The sequence below is a fragment of the Lipotes vexillifer genome, unplaced genomic scaffold, assembly GCF_000442215.2.
Source record: "Lipotes vexillifer unplaced genomic scaffold, Lipotes_vexillifer_v1.1 scaffold496, whole genome shotgun sequence".
Classification (NCBI taxonomy): domain Eukaryota; kingdom Metazoa; phylum Chordata; class Mammalia; order Artiodactyla; family Lipotidae; genus Lipotes; species Lipotes vexillifer.
The window spans coordinates 4,072,767-4,085,806 of NW_006786690.1; the positions used below are offsets into that span (position 1 = coordinate 4,072,767).

The following is a 13,040-nucleotide window of genomic DNA, read 5'->3' on the forward strand; positions in this document are numbered from 1 at the left end:
AATCACAGCAACACTCCTCCAGCACTAACCAGGCACTAGGCCTCGCACTAGGCACTTTAAAAATGTTTTATATCATTCTATCCTCGCAACAGTCCTGTGTGCTCCACATTATACCCATTTTACAGATGAGAGAACCAAGGCTTAACGTGATAAAGAAACTTGCCCAAGGTTACAAAACTAGTTAGGGACAGACTGGGATTCAAATTCAGGTCTATTCTTTATGTAGCTCAGACTGAAAACTTCTTTTGGTATTGGGGAAAGAAATATCTGTTCCCTTAAAGTAACAACCCTAATTCCTAGTTCTCCCATTTCTTTTCCCCAGATGCCCTCTTCAGATATTTGAAGGAAGATGTACCCCCTGAGTCTTTTTTATACCAGATTCAATATTCTGGCTCCTTCAACTGTTCCCCCATACTGTGTAGTTTTGTGGTCCCCCTTTCAGCTATTATTTTCTTCATCCTCCTATGAATGAGTTACACTTTCTCCATGTCCCTTTCAAAGTTCTGATCCCAAATGGAACTCGGAACTCCAGACATGGACAGGAGTATTACCTCCTTCATTGTACATACAGTGCTTCTATTAATACAGCCTCAAACCCAGTAAAGCATCTATGTTTGAAGAACTGCCCCATGCACTTGTGATAGAGAGTGAATAAGCCAGCAACTTCCCTGCCCCCCTGGAATTTACATTCTTCCCATTGAGCTAAAGAAGGAGGCAGAGCCACAGGTCACTTAAGTGAACTTTATTTATTATTATTATTTTTTTTTAAATTTATTTTCTTTTTCAGTTTTTTGGCTGCGTCAGGTCTCCATTGCTGTGCACAGGCTTTTCTCTAGTTGCGGTGCATGAGCTTCTCTCTAGTTGTGATGTGCGGTTTTTTTCTTTTTTTCCTCTCTCTAGTTGTGGCATGCAGGCTCCAGAGCACGTGGGCTCTGTAGTTTGCCGCACGCGGGCTCTCTTGTTGAGGCGTGTGAGCTCAGTAGTTGTGCGTGGGCTTAGTTGCCCCGCGGCATGTGGGATCTTAGTTCCCTGACCAGGGATTGAACCCGTGTCCCCTGCATTGGAAGGCGGATTCTTAACCACTGTACCAACAGGGAAGTTCCCACTTAATGAACTTTAGATACAGATCCTAGAACGTCAGAGCTGGTAGGGCCCAATTTCTTCAGGTCCTTTTTTATAGATGAGGAACCTGAGCCCAGAGAGGGGCCGTGACAGACCCAAGATTCCACAGTGAGACAGAATCAGCTTCTGCCTTTTTCAGGACCTCAGGCGCAGGTGAGCCCTGGGGTCTCAGAGGGGAATGTAGACTGAGATGAAAATGCCACCCTGGAGAATTTGGCTAAGGGCAACTACCCTAGGCCTCCTTCCTCAGAGCTGTCGGCAGAAATCGTGGTCTATTCCAGATATGCCCACCAGGTGGCACAGGGGCACCAGAGAAAGGCACAGGAATCAACGATGAGTGGGCGCCTTCCTCATTCAGAGCAATTATTCCTAGCAAGTGGAAATAATGAGGTGGGAAGACTGCCTGCTCTGGGACAGCACTCAGGCAACTGTATACATTATATACATATACAGAGGTGAATTCTGCCTCAAATAAGGAGACTGCCTTGGGGAATTGTTAAAAACTTGGATACAGGCGTCACGCAGACTTGGTAGGAAATCTAGCTCCCCATTGCTGCTTTATCATGTCACCTCCTGACACCTAGCTTCCGACACATAGAGTGGATGCAAGACAAGGTCCTCATTTCCCAGGGCTCTACACAGAGCCCGAGTTGCTTATGCCCTCTTCCTGACTGGTCCCTTTTCCAGGTGGATGGTGGGCAGCTCCTGCTGGCAGAGACGTCTCGGTTAGAGGGCAGGGAGAAGATGAGGTTAATGGAATCTGACAATCTCACAGCACAGCTTAGGCCTGGCAGCTCGTTCACCTCACATCACACAGGAACCGCATGTGCAAAGGCTCTGGGGCTGGGAACTATGAATGTTTGGGGCGATGGGGGCCAAGGATGCCTGAGAGCAAAGAGAGGGCTGGAGAAGTAGGCTGGGCCTTTAGGGCTATACCAAACGATTGACTTTGAACTTTATCCTGGGAGCAATAGGGAGCTACTGAAGGTTATTCAGAAGGGGGATGACTTGGTTAGCTAAGTGTTGAGAGCCATCACCCTGATTGCAGGTGAAGGGAGGAATGGAGGTGGGGGAGCCTGGAGGCAGAGAGAGAGACCAACCAGGAGGCTGAGCAAATGAGAGCTGAGACTGGACTCTGTGATGGCAATGGTGGCGGGTTTTCCATCCACTCAGAGCTTCTGACCAGCTTAAGGCACACCATTAACACTTGTCTGTCTTGTCCAGGAGATAGTTCTCACAGGGTAAGGGGCTGCCCAGACAGGAGGAGAAGGTGGTCCCTACAGTGGGTGTTTCCTAGAAGATCCTTGAGGAAAACAGAGAGCCTAGGCTAATGAGAGAGACAAGATCCTGGGCCAGGGTGCAGGGGAGATGCAGTGTGGTCTAATGGTTAGAAACACACATCTCTCTCGTGTCCCAGCCTAGCCAGTTCTTAGCTGTGTGACCCTAGACAGGTCACGTTGCTTCTCTGATATTCAGTTTACTCATCCATAAAATGTGGTTGCCAGTAGGGCTCACCCCTTGAAGCTGTTGTCAGGGCAAGGTAATATGCTCAGTGCAGTGCTGGGTACCGAGGAAGCACCCAACACATGGAAGCCCAAGGGGGAGCTTCCGGTTCTCAACTCCCCTCAAAAACAGTCTTTTGCTGTGGCACGGTGGTCATTTTGGCTCTGCAGCACCTCATCAGGCCAGGGTGGCTCCAGAAACAGGCCAGCCTGGGCTGCATACCACACTGAATTAGGCCAAGGGAATTCCAGCCAGAAGCAAAGAAATGATGCTTTGGTCAGCCCAGGGCCACATTCTGCGGGAAATTACCATTTCTGCTCCACATTTAAACAAAATTTTATATTTATTTATTTATTTATTTTAGCCATGCAGCATGCAGGATCTTAGTTCCCTGACCAGGGATCAAACCCATGCCCCCTGCAGTGGAAGCCCAGAGTCTTAACTGTTTCAATTTTTAAAGCATTAAAAATGATTCTTCGTACTCCAGGGATCTCAGGTGAGATTGCTTATTTTAATTTTGTCAGTTTCTCCCTTATTTTGTGAGTGCTGGTGTAGTACAATCTTCCCATAGTTCCGGTCATTGTGGTAAGGGTTTTGTATCTATTCTTTCATGTAATCTTTACAGCAACTCTCTTAGGTAGGTACTATTTGTTGTTGTCTTCACTGCATGGATGAAGAAACTGAGGCTTGAAGAGGTTAACAAATGTACCTGGGTCTGACACCAGCCCCTTTGCTTGTCACCATGACACTTACCTGCCTTGTGGACAGGTCATCAGAAAGGCACTTAGGGCACCCGAACAATCTGCCCCCAGAGTTACCTAGTGAGTAGAATGCCAAGGCTTGTCTGGACCAAAAGCCAGTAAGAGAAATGACCATGGGATACGGGGCCCAGCAGTTGTCATAAGTCTGATGGAGGCACAGTCCATTGTATTAGTTGGGGTCCCTTATATAATACATACCTCTGAGAGTTTAGTACAGGGAAAAAATTGTCTCTTCCACATCACTGACCTGATTCTTCCAATCAGACTGTAGCAACAGCTACTTCTTATATAGAATTCACCACGTGACAGGCCTGTTATAAGAACTGAATATGCCTTGGCTCATTTAATCCTCCCAATGACCCTAAGAGAGGGGTATTATTATTATATCATCCCCATTTTTTAGATGAAAAACAGAAGCACAGAGAAGTTAAATAACTGCTTAAGTAAGTGGTAGAGTTGGGCTTCAAAACAACACAGTCTGGCTCTGGGGTTTCTGTGCTTAATCACATGTTTACTACTTCCCATATAATTTGTAACTCATCCTGTTTCCCTCTTTGCTTTGACTGCCAGGAAACTCAGAGCCATGGTTTTTGCTCTGTCACAGTTGCTGTCCTTAGAAAACTTGACCTAGCATTTCTGCTATTATTAGTCAATTTTTCACCTTTCTTCCCTCCTTCTCCACTGTCCTTTGGTCCAGGCTTTCATTACTCTTTGATTCTTGCTCTTTAATTATCCATCAAATAGGCTTGCAGCTGCAATGCAAAACCCTTTTTGGAATAGGCAAGACATAATGCATCAGTGAGATGAACAGACTATTTCTGCCCAGCTGAACCAGGTGGACGCAGTCAGTGCTAGATGGATGTCTTTTGAGCAACTTTTCTGTGACCAACATCATGCTTTGTGAACTGGAGGACGTAACAATGAACCCAAGTTGGTCCCAGTGTTAGTTAAGTTATGCTAACTGCTGTAATAGAGAAATCCTGAGATCTCAATGCCTAAACACTAAATAGAAGTTGGTTCAATGTGGGTACCATTCAGTCAAGCGACTTGGGTGAAACTCAGGCTGACCAAGGCTCTGCTGTGTTCAACATGTGGTTTCCCAGGTTCATGTGGTGTTGGCATCCAGTTGGCAGATGGGAGAGTAATGAGAGAGCTTTGAGAAAGCATACATAGTTCTTAACTTGGATTTGGCCTGGACACGGCACACGTTGTCTCTGCCCATATCCCATTGTCACATAGTTAGTTGCAAGAGGTGCTGGAAAATGTAGTCTGGGCTGGCTGCTTTGCTCTGAAACAACTCTACACGTGAAAGGGGAACAGCTCTGGTAAATAGCTGGCATTGTTCCAGTTCACAAGGACTTAAAATTATTGAACCCTTATAAAATGGCTAAGGATACCATGCGGTGTGTATTATGCCCAAGAGGAGGAGAATGTTCTTCCTCTGTTTACAAGGAACCACGAGCAAAATGAAGTATTTATATTTTAGACCAAACATATTTGTCCAACAGGGGAATGGATTATGATGCGAGAGGGAGAGTTCCTCATGACAGGAAGCACTGAAGCAGAGGCTGAATTTTCACTTGGCTGAAGGCTCTAGAAGGAGTCAGGCTAGATGCTGCCTACTAGTCCTTCTAACTTTGAGCTTTTGTGCTAGGCTCCAGAGTCATCTCCGAGTGCCTATTTTGTGTCAAGTTCCAAGTGGGGTTTGGGGGACCCAAAGACAAAGGAGACAGGGTTCTGATTCTCAGGTTACTCACTGTAATGCGTTGAAATAGGACATCTGGGACGCAGGATAGTGGAATGGCCTGAGCTCTGGAAACAGGAGATTGGCATTTAATTCCTAGCTGTGAGACATCGGAGAAGCCACTTGGCTTCTCTGGTTCTCAGTCTCCTCATTTATAAAATACGGACAATAGTTATCTTCATAGGTTCTGAGGACTCAATGATACAATTACATTTAGAGCATTTGTAGCACAGCGCCTGGTAGGTAGTGAACACTTTATCTTATTTACAGTAATGTTTTTATGAAGGCCTTGGGTAAGTCACTTCATTTTTTCAAGCCTCAGTTTTCTCATCCGTAGGATGGAATTGACTTCCATCACGGGGCTGGAATCTTGCTGTGTTGTAGGGTCTGGGGTCTGCCTTTTCATCTCTCAGCTTCCCGAAGCGGTAAGCGGGTCGCATCACACCCACTGGGTAAGTACGAGAAGATTACGGACCGCAATCGGCACCGTCCCGGACAGAGGAGGAACCTGAGCGAACCAGGACGCGATTTCCTGGCTGCGCTCCCAGGAAGGACGTTTGTGCTGGGTCCCATCCCCCGGCCGGTCCTGCTCAGGAAACGTGGAGAGAAAGCCAGGAACCAGGCCTGCCGGGCCCCGCGGCCCCTCCGCGCCTCCCCCCTCCGCTGCCCCCGACTGCAGGAAGCCGGCCGGCGGGAACGCCCTGCCCGGCGGGTGGGAACGGCCCCGCCGTCTTCCCAGGCCCGCGGGGGCGCGGCGCGGCGCGGCGCGGCGCTGTCACTGTGGCAGGCGCGCCGCCTCCCGCGCCGCCCGCACTCCCGCTGCAGTCGGCCCATTAGCATTGCAGGAAAGTGCTGCAGTCCCGGTCCCTCCCGGGCGCCGGAGCGGAGAGGCTGGGTCCCGCAGGCGCCTACACCCAACCCGGCCCGGAGCCCACGCCGCGGGGGCTTGGACTGGGGAGGGAGACATGTCCGACCCTTTCTTTTGGGAGGTGAGACGCCGAGGCCTGAGGGTTTGTAGGTGAGTGGCCCAAGGTCATGGCCAGTAAACAGCAGGGCCAGAATTCGACCCGTGGTCTGTTTGATTCTAGAGTTTGTGCCTTGAGTCTGTGGTCCTGGTCCAGGTTCTTGAGGGGCTTCAGGTTCTTGTGGAGGCCCAAGAACAGGAGGCCTGATTCTGGGGGTTACTGATGGCCTCCTAGAGGTCTGTGAAAGCCTTGATTTTGTGTACAGCATCTTGTGTGTTGCATTTTTCCTCGGTTTCAAAGGTGTCAGTGACCCAAAAAAGGTCTTACCGTAGCTTTCCAAGGCCCACGGGTTCCTCTGTGGGGACATCAGCTTTGTCCAGGCCTGAGCCTCCTCTGCAGTCTATGTGGCATCTTAACGTCTCTGCAGGGGAAGGACTTGGGGTCTCTACAGGATCCCAGGCTCTTTCGCCTGGATCTTCAGAATCTTTTTATAGAATCTTGGGGTCTGTCTCTGGATTTGAGGTCCCCATGGGGCCCTGGTATCTCTTTCTGAGGTTCTGAGAATCTCACTATAAAGTCCTATGGTCCCCATGGTGTGAGTTCTAAACCTGGGCCTCAGGATGCCTATGAACCCTGAAATTGCAGGCAAGACTTTGTGGGTCTGTCTGTATACATGTATACGTGGGAGATGTTTCATGGATTTCACCAGATTCTCAAAGGGGGCCCTGATCGCCCAATCTTGGAAAAACATTGCTTTTGAGCATCCCGTGTTAGACAGACCTTGCTCCCTTTCACCAATAAGAGCCAGGGAAGATGGTGGCGCAGTGCTTGAGAGTCCGCCTGCCGATGCAGGAGACGCGGGTTCGTGCCCCGTTTCGGGAAGATCCCACATGCCGCGGAGCGGCTGGGCCCGTGAGCCATGGCCACTGAGCCTGCGCGTCCGGAGCCTGTGCTCCGCAAATGGGAGAGGCCACAACAGTGAGAGGCCCGCATAACGCAAGGAAAAAAAAAAAAAAAAACAAAAAAAAACACAAAGAGCCAGGGAAGAATAGGAGGGAGGAGATAAAAAAGGCAGTGTTGTCTAGTAGAAGAATATGGGTGTGGAGTCAGGTGTTCTGGGTTAAAATCCCAGCTTTTCCACTCAACAGCTGTGTGACATTGAACAAATTTCTTAACATCTCTAAGCCTCAAGGCCACCTCCTCTAGGAAGCCTTCCCTACGTCCTGGATTCACTTAGGTCCCCACAACACGTCCCCCAAGCTCTCATTGCACCTGGGCTGATACTTTGTGAGATTTGTTTTTTAAATTTATTTTTGGCTGCGTTGGGTCTTCATTGCTGCGCACGGGCTTTCTCTACTTGCGGTGAGTGGGGGCTACTCTTTGTTGCGGTGTGCAGGCTTCTCATTGCAATGGCTTCTCTTGTTGCGGAGCACGGGCTCTAGGTGCCAGGCTTCAGTAGTTGTGGCTCCAGAGCACAGGTTCAGTAGCTGTGGCTCACGGGCTTAGTTGCTTCATGGCATGTGGGATCTTCCTGGACCAGGGATTGAACCCATGTTCCCTGCATTGGCAAGTGGATTCTTAACCACTGTGCCACCAGGGAAGTCCCACTTTGTGAGATTTAATGCAGTTAATTAATGAAGTAATTAACTGTGCTTAATATTTTCTTGTCTCTCCACCCCACCAGTCTTGAGGTCTAAGAAGGCAGGGACCTTTGCTGTCTTAACACATGTTAGGCTCTCAGCAATTTGCTATGAAATAAATAAAAGAGTGAAGGAATGGAGGGACTGCCAGACACTGCACTAGGGGCAGAAAGGAATTAGAAATGAATAAGCATTGTTCCACTCCTCGAGGAGGTCCCAGGCTAGTGGGGGGTATAATATGAGCTTGTGCAAGGAAGACTGTCCTAAATGGGTTAATCGGGGGTAAACATTAATCGGGATAAACACTAATGGGGAAAGCACCAAGAGATCCAAAGATGAGTGAGAATCAGTCTCAGAAGAGCTGATATAATGACTTCCCTTTGAATTATGTGTTATAACTTACAAAGTGCTTAACTTACATAGAATATGCAGGTATGTCCTTACTCCACAGAGATGGGGAAACTGCTGCTGGGAAGAGTTCAGTGACTTGCCCGAGGCCACCCAGCAATCATGGCTGCCTAAGTACACAGCGCACTCACTTTGGAATTTAGCCCTCACCCTTTAGGAATTGAGTTTTGATGTTGTGAAGGTCTTGGTTTAGATCCCAATAGATGTGAGACTTTGGGCAGTTTACTTTACCTCCTTGAGTCTTGTTTTTCTAATCTGCAAGATAGGAATAATGACCTTCATAACCTATATGATGCTTGGCTTATAGTAAAGAATCCATAAGTGTTTGTTGAATGAATGAATGAAATACATGTGTTGGTGGGTGGTCTGAAATGTGAGAGGACTTAAAATTATGCCATTTGGGGGGTGGTAGGAGAAACTGAGGGTGAGTCTATCCCTTCCCACTCTTACTTTCTATGATTCCTGTGAGGCTTAAGCATTGGCCTCAACCACATTGTTCTAATTTATTGTTTGGAAACCAACAAAAGTGAACCAGCACGGGCTTGGTTAGCTTTCTTATTATATACATCTTTACTGCCTCTTTTCTGATGACCAAGTAATACATCCTCCTTGTAAAAAAATTTAAATTGCAGAAAGATATAATGAGGAGAAATGAAAGTGCAGACAGGTTTAGGCACTGTAGCCACAAGATGCTGTCAGATTGTTACTCCTTGGGAGGTGGGGATGGGGCACAGGACAGGGAGCAAAAAAAGATTCTTCCTGTTTAAAGGTCTCTCCTACTGGCCTTGCTATGGTTCCTGGGAGTTCTGTTCAGAGTCTTGCCTCTGGCTATACCATTGAAAGTTCAAGTGCAGCTAAGGGCTGGGGAGACGTGAGAAGATGAGAATTGTCTGGGCTGGGGCTTTCCCTGGAATGCCATGAAGAATGAGATGGAACCTGTAGAATTTTCTATGGATATGAACAGTTGGTTCAGATGCCCATTGATGATACACCTTGTAGCTGTGTCTTCATCCTCTTTCTCCCTCTTAGCATTCAGTAGAATCTTTTTTGAAAATTCCTGCTATACACACACACACACACACACACACACACAAAGAAACGCAAAACAAAAAGAAAGGGACAAAGGTGAAGGCATCGTATTTAGTTTCCTATATTCTCCATTTTGTAATGCATATACTAAGCATATAAGTTATAATTACGGGATCCTACTACCTCTGTAATTCTGCAACTTATTCTTTTTTTTTTTTTTTTTTTTTTTTTTTTTTTGTGGGGGGGGGGGAGCCTCTCACTGTTGTGGCCTCTCCCGTTGCGGAGCACAGGCTCCGGACGCGCAGGCTCAGCGGCCATGGCTCACGGGCCAAGCCGCTCCGTGGCATGTGGGATCTTTCCAGACTGGGGCACGAACCCGCGTCCCCTGCATCAACAGGCGGACTCTCAACCACTGCACCACCAGGGAAGCCCTGCAACTTATTCTTGACTCTTTTTTTTTTTTTTTAATTTAACAATACCCAGTAGACACCTTTTCTTGCCTATTCATGAAAATCGATTCCATTCCTTTTACCAAATGAGCTTCTTATGGTTGGGACTATTACCTCCAGTCCAGAGGCCAGCACATGAGAGGCCTTACTGGGAGGCCATGTTGGAATAGTAACAGCAGCCACCATATCCTGGCATGAACTAGGTGCCAGGCTTTGAACTAAGCTCTTTCACATGTTATTTCATTTGATCCTCACAGCCCCTGAATGAAATAAATACTATCATTATTCGCATTTTTCAGATGAGAAACTGAGGTGCAGAGACTTGCAAGCCCAAGGTCACAAACTGGTAAGTAATGGAGCTGAGATTTGAATCCTGATCTGTCCTGTGCCAAAGCTTTTGCTCTGAATGAATGAATAAGTGGCTGATCAGTTCATGGGTCCCAGAGAGAAGGTTCTGTCTTCAGAACCTCCCCTGTATGTCCTGGGTTCTCTCTTCCAAGTGTCTGCAATGCTTGGAATCAGCACATAGCAGGGACTCAGTAACGGCCCTTTCTTTGCCTGCAGCAATCCTGTGGCCATGCCTTCCTTTCATGTGAAGTTGAATTTTTAAATCTCTTATTCTAGAAATAAGCTGCGATTTGTTAGGGGCTCTTGAGGACCAGCTCAGGCAATTCAGAACAGCCATTTTCCTGTCCCCCCTCGCAGGAAATTAATCAGAACCCCAAAGCCCTTTCCCTCTTCCCACAGGCCAGCACTCTGGAAACACCCAGTGCCTTGCTGCAGTTCTGCTAGAAGACTGCTGAGTTGCCAAGGGCAGTTTAACACAGATCCATCTCTCTGTAAGGAAAACGAAAGGAGAGAGGCACAAGGGAGAACCGGGTCAGCTCTGCTGCAAAGGATGAGAACTCGAAGGCGTCCCCAGCCTGGAGGGTTGCTGAGTGACAGAGACACTCTGGGGTATCAGATGTGACTCTGCAGAATCCACCTGGGGTCTAGAAACTGCAGTTTCTATTCCAATGGCAATGCTCTGCAGGGCCCCTTTCAGTGAGCCTCTTCCTCTCTCAGCACCTCAAAGTCTTCCACTATGAAATGATTAGGTGGATTATCACTAGGGATGCTATCTGGTGTTAGGAACTAGAAATAATATTGATGATAATAATAATAAGAATGAAGGGCTTCCCTGGTGGCTCAGTGGTTAAGAATTCGCCTGCCAATGTAGGGGACATGGGTTCGAGCCCTGGTCCGGGAAGTTCCCACATGCCGTGGAGCAACTAAGCCTGTGCGCCACAACTACTGAGCCTGCGCTTTAGAGCCTGTGAGCCACAACTACTGAGCCCACATGCCACAACTACTGAAGCCCATGTGCCTAGAGCCCGTGCTCCGCGACAAGAGAAGCCACCACAATGAGAAGCCTGCACGCCGCAAGGAAGAGTAGCCCCCGCTCGCCGCAACTAGAGAAAGCCCGCGCCCAGCAACGAAGACCCAACACAGCCAAAAATAAATTAAAAAAAAAAAAAATGAATGAAAATAAGAATGACAGGTACATCATTTGTAGAAAACTGTGCCTGGTGCTTTCCACACAGTGTCTTATGTAATTTTAAACCGAACACCACAAGGACTGTATTAATGTGCCCATTTTACAGATGAGGAGAATGAGGCTCAAAGAGAGCTAGTATGGGCCAGAACACGGGTATATAATCCCAGGGTTTTCTGGCATCAGAACCTGAGCTCCACAAACATGTGTGGGCTCTGACCTCAAGGAAGTGAGGAAGTGCTAAGAAACAAAGGGGAGGTCAGTTTGACACAAGTTAAAATGTGTTCATGCCCACATGAGAGTTAACACAATGCCATGGGTATTCAGAGCAGGGAGAGTCAGTTTCTGGCTGGGGGAAACTAGGAAGAGTTGTAAACTGAGAAGAGACAGCAAGGGAAGAGCATGAGCAATGTGCAGATGTGGGAAAGCAGTGGGTGTGCTAGGGGAAGTTTGGATAAACTTTGTGTGTGTGTGTGTGTGTGTGTGTGTGTGTGTGTGTGTGTCTGTGTGTGTGTGTAAAGGTAGGAAGAGATCACACCAGGCCAGGCATTTGGCCTTTATTCCATAGGCAATAAGGAGCTTACACAAGAGATATCTCAAGAGACCAGCTATGCTGCTGCAGTCAAAGTGGAAGCAGCCCTCAGTGCATCTGTGTCTGGGCTTGTGAATGCAACCCTGTGTCAGTATGTGGAAGGGCATCTGAGGGGAGAGTGTCTAGAGCTGTGTTCTGTACCATGCTGGATCTGGGTCTTGGGCTCTCTTCAAAGGCCCCCCCTCCCTTCTCTGGGCTCTAGGTACCTTGCACATAGTAGGTCCACAGGAAAATGTCATAGAATTATTGGTGGGCCCTTTGAAATCATCTGGTCATTGCCCCTTCCCATTTTAAAGAAGGCAAAAGGAGGGAACATAGATGGCAAAGGACTTGTCTAGGATCACACATGGAATTAATAGCAGAGCTGGGGACTGGAACCCATGCCTCCTGAGTTCAAGCTGAGTTCCTTTTTCACACTTTGCTGAGTAATAGAAATAATATTTTTTGAGAGATTACTCCATACTAGACCTTGGGCTAAATACCTTTACATGGATTATCTCATTTAATCCCACAATCCCCTGAGAGTGCCCCTTATGAAAGCAGGACGTCTTGTCTTCCATTTCGGTTTTCCACCGCGCGTAGCACAGGACCTGGGCACCTAGCTAGACAGGCGATAAAAACTTGGAAAAGTCTTAAGTCCCGGGAAGGGGGAGAAGACAAGGGGCGGGAGGTCCGCCCCCACAAAGACCCCGCCTTCCAGGACGCTGACGTCACCTTCTGGCTCCGCCCCTCATTGTCAGTCTTGGGAGCCGGAGGAGGCGCCGGCCGCCGGGAGCCGAGCGCCGGAGCCCTTGGCGGGCGGGAGCGCGGGCCGTAGCCGCCGAGGTGAGGAGTCTGCGGGGAGGTGGCGGGAGCGCGGCGCGGGAGGCCGGGCGGGCGGGCGGGCGGGCGGAGAGAGGAGGGCGCCCGGAGGAGGCGGCCTGCTCCGCCAAGGGGTCGGGGCACTCAGTGGTGACCGGGCAGAACCGGCGGGCGCACCCCGGCGAGGGCTGGGGGGTTGGGGGGTTGTGGAGTTGAGGTGGGGGTAGAGTTTGAGCGGAATTTCGGAGAAGGAGCTCGGAAAGGGAGATCTTTGGAGAGAGACCTTGAGAATTCTTTTGGAGTTGGAGATTTTTCCTTTGAAGGGGGAGGGAAGGTTTTGAGAGACTTCTTGGTGGAAGCGAGAACCTGAGGAGAAATGTTTGGGGCCAAGAGCTGAGCAGAGGAGAGTTTTAGGGTCGAGTTTGGGAGTTTGGGGGTGGGGAGGCGCGCGGGGCCCGGTGGGGGCGGGGAGCGGTGCGGCCGGGCGGGTTT

At 48.8% G+C, this 13,040-nt stretch overlaps 1 protein-coding gene across 1 annotated transcript in view; it reads left to right on the forward strand.

The window, feature by feature from the left end:
* The first annotated feature begins 12,473 nt into the window (after positions 1 to 12,473).
* The window catches only part of LUZP1 (leucine zipper protein 1), a 78,245-nt gene continuing 77,678 nt past the window's right edge, over positions 12,474 to 13,040 (forward strand). The window contains exon 1 of the mRNA XM_007459192.1: positions 12,474 to 12,572. The gene's annotated coding sequence lies outside the window, so the exon portion shown is untranslated. The remainder of the gene's footprint in view (positions 12,573 to 13,040) is intronic.